Genomic DNA, 4,227 nt, shown 5'->3' on the forward strand with positions numbered 1-4,227 from the left:
TTGGAACACGATGTATCCCGGGGAAGCACGTCATCCTGTATTCATAAAGAACCAGCAGACAAAGCTGAATTACAGCTAGGATTCTTCAAGCCATTCCATTTCCCTTACCAGGTACAAAGATACTCGGGGTCTCAGCCATTTTACTGGGTGGTATTCGTGGTCAAACATTATTCCCCTCTTGTTGCTCTTAGCTTTCTTAAGTTCATGGGGCAGGCACACTATTACTGTACTTCTTCTATTCCTCACCAGAGTTCTGAACCAATGGAGAAATGTAGCAAAACATCAGGGAGATTTTTACTGAGTAAAATCCCCTGCTGTTGGGGAAAGCAGCTTAGATTTGCTGGTGTGTGGAATTCCCAACATGTACGGGCAGGATCAGGCTTATTTCCCCATCCAGCTAGAGACAGTGCTGAGCCACTCTGCCCCACCCCTGGGCAGAGCTCCGGAGGCTGAGCTTCCTGCAGGACTGATAGTAATCAAGAGTGGGAGTGAGCTCTTTGCAGCCCGGTTCCCTTTCAAGGGAGAAGGAGGAACAGGATGAAAATCACACCTGGTTTTTCTTCCAGACTTGCAAGATACTCCCTTTCCCTGGGCAAGGTTAGGAATGTTCTGCTGATGGAGCTCTAGGTCAGAAGCAGGGAGGATGCATTTCTCATGGTGACATTCTCCACGCCCAGACCGGCTTGACTGTCCCTCACTGTCCACACTAAGGCTTGCTGAGCCTCTGGAAGCAAGGATTGCCTATAGGCCATCACCCCAATTCCTGTCTTCCTATTTAATCCTGTTCAATTAAATAAACTGGGTTTGATTGCCTGCCTTTCTAGTGCTATATGCATGGATGAAGGTATATGGCACTAGCACCATTTTTCTCATGTGCCACCTGTCCCCAAGTAGACCTTGGTGGAACCAGAGAAGCAGTACCGTGGTGTGTCTGAGGCTCTCGAGTCAGACCAAGTTTGGATCTCATTCCAGCACTGCTTGTCCACAAGAGCTGAGACAAGTACTTCAACCCACTGTGCTTTAGTGTCCTCATTTAGACCCAATGGGTTCATTGTGCGACTTACTTCATACGGCTGTTCTGGAGTATAGCAAGAGCTCCATAAGTTGTGGTCTCTAGTCACAAGCAAGGAACAGCCGACTAGGCAGAATTGGGTGGACCCGTCTTTCACATTCTCTGTGTTCCAATTTCTATCTGATTTCCTAGTCTCTGACTCCTTGATAGCATTGACTTCCCTGCATTTTTGTCTTTCTATAGACCGTGGCTTTGAACACCTCACCCTTTGGACTCTCCATAGCACCCAGCAGCTCCAGACCTCCTCTTACTCCCCGGTGACTCTGACTTTGGACCACAGCCGGGGACCTGGATGCTGACTGTTTATTTTCAGCACTGCCCTCGTGTGCCCTTGGGTTTATTTCTGTTCCAGGCTGCTCAGCAAGGTGCTTGCCTCTTTGTTCCGAGGCAGAGGTGCAGTGTCTGACCTTGGGAGCAAACGCCTCCCCTCTGCTGCTCACCCACGACCTCCACGTGTCCTGTGCTGCGGCCTGAGTCAGCTCCTTTCCTCAGCCACCGAGTGGGCTCAAACACTAAAAATAATAACTCTCTGCCCTCTTACCACTCTCTTCCTCATCCCCCCTCTCTGGCATCACCCTGAAAACACTTACTCAAACCAGTGTCTGCCTGGAGAGCCTCCCCTCCCACACTCAGCTCACGTCAGTGTGACAACACAGCCACCTCTAGTTTGACAACCACTAAAACATGCCCCCTGTGAGCTTGGGTCAGGCTCTTGCCTCTGGGCATCAGATGCCCAGAAATGTCAGGAGGGTGATGAACACCAGTGGTCTTCAAGGACCTTTTCAGCTCTGTCTGAAACAGACGAACATGGTAAGGGTTTGGTGGTGGTGGTGTTCACCTCATTGATTCATTTATAGTAATTGCCACTTCGATTAAAAATGTGAAGTGAAGAATAATATTAAAGGCTAGGTGCAGTGGCTCATCCCTGTAATCCTAACAGGAGCCCGAGGATGGTGGGTTCTTGAGCTCAGGAGTTCGAGACAAGCCTGAGTAAAAGCAAGATCCCGTCTCTACTAAAAACCGAAAAACTAGCCAGGCATTGTGGTGAGTGCCTGTAGGCCCAGCTACTCGGCGGGCTGAGGCAAAAGGATCACTTGAGCCCAAGAGTTTGAGGTTGCTGGGAGCTATGATGCCACAGCACTCTACCAACAATGACTAAGTGGGACTGTCTCAAAAAAAAAAAAAAGAAAGAAAGAAAAAGAAAAAAGGATGATATTAAAGAAAATTGCTATAAAAAGGTGTAAAAATGGGTGTTAATCATTTCTTCTAATGGAACATAATATTGTATCTGGCTGTGATATCATGGGGTGGCCAACGTGATGACATGCAGCGCATTTTTGATGCTTGTACTCACTTTGTGATTTTAGCCATAAGCAAATGACATGTATTGATCTATTGGCCTGTTTTATCTGAAGTCAAGGCAATAAAAAGAAAATGGAAATGGAATGTATTGTCTACAGAACAAGTAAGAGAAAATCAGCTATCTTATTCTTGAGTCTAAAACGATTCCCTGTTTTTCTGTTCCTGCTTATGTGTATGTAAATATTGCTAACAGTGAAACAGCAGGAAACACCCTGGTTCCTAGTGATAAAAACGTGTCACATTAGGGTTTGAGAATTACAGGCTAGAAAAATACATATTTCTATGTATTTTAAAATATAAAACAATGAGAATTTTGGTTCCACAGAATAAGTCTAATAGTATTTTTTAATTCTTCCCTATCTCATTTCACTGATGAAACTAGTCCTGCTTTCCAGCCAGCCAGAATGCTCTGTTCCTATTCTCTCTTGTGCCCTGGGGCAGAAGAGCATTTACCACTGGGGCGTGAATGGAGAACATCTTGCTAAAACCTACATACACTACCCTAGCTTATCACAGTGGAGAAGCATCCCGGAGACCTAGGACCTGGAGTAAGCAATGTGTACATTTCCTGTATATAATCTGTGTCAGAACCTGCCCAGAGCAGAGATTCTGTCTATAGGAGACTTCAGGGGCAGCCACACGTGAGAACAGACTCATATTAATGGAGACGTTCCTCGCTTGCCCAGTGCCTTGTAATCGTACAGATCACGTTGGCGGCATTTTGTTGTTTGATCAGTATGAGCAGACACCCACATTAGTGAAGCTTTTGTTACGTGTTGTGGTTGGTTGATTTAAGCTTTTTTCAGAACAAAATGAAAACTGAGTATGATGGCATTTAGAGGGTAGCATGTTGAAGCTCAGAAAATAATACCCAAAATGAAGGTCTAAGAAGCAACAACAGACCTGAAAGTATCTCTCTGACCTTCTGCTGCCCTCCTGTCTTTCAGTCCCATTCTCCCCCAAGGCGAGCCAGAGGAGTTAGACTCCCTCTACCGTCAGGCAGGTCATGGAAACCAGCACCCCTTTTCCCTAAAGCCAGCCATGAAACCTTTCACCTTGAGTAGGGAGTACATACCCTAATTCTTTCCCTGAGATAAAAACTGCAAAGACCTAGTACCATATATACCCTTAGACAAAGGACTCAAACTTGGGTCTTTCCCTTTGCCAGGAGCTCGGAGTTTTTTACTCCTTCTTTACTCCTTTCTGTCCTATCCTGTCCTATCCTTCCTATCCTATCTTCCCACTGATCTGTGGTCTGTGGGTTCATTCTTCGAATCCCCAAGACCAAGGACCTACTAAAGAAAGACATTCCAGTAACAACTTCCTCCTCCAAATTTTAACTCAAGTACCACTGTTTTCAAGAACCATTCCAGATATGCCCCACCCCCTGCACTGTTAGGATTAATTCCATCTTCCCTCTGGAAAGATGTTTGCTATCCCAGAGGACACAAGCTGAGTCTCAGTCATCCTTACCTATTCCGTTATGGCACAGTCCTTTGACTATAGAAGCTCAACACATGTTTTTGAATGGGGTATATTTAAAACAAAAAAGATCAACAGGCTCCATAGGGTGCTGGCTTACAGAATGAAGAACTCCTGCTAATGCAGTGATTAGCAAACTCTACTACAAATTACCTACAGGGAAAATATTTGAGAAATAAAGGTTATATTATGTGGAATAAACTTGGAAGGAAATAATGAAAGATGCAATACAATGTGTTGGAGAAAGTACATTGTTTTCTATTGAAAGTGCTTAATGTTAGATTATTTTAGAGATTGCATTTTCTGTATTA

Source organism: Otolemur garnettii, unplaced genomic scaffold, assembly GCF_000181295.1.
Source record: "Otolemur garnettii isolate 467f Iridium unplaced genomic scaffold, OtoGar3 scaffold00116, whole genome shotgun sequence".
In the NCBI taxonomy this organism is placed as follows: domain Eukaryota; kingdom Metazoa; phylum Chordata; class Mammalia; order Primates; family Galagidae; genus Otolemur; species Otolemur garnettii.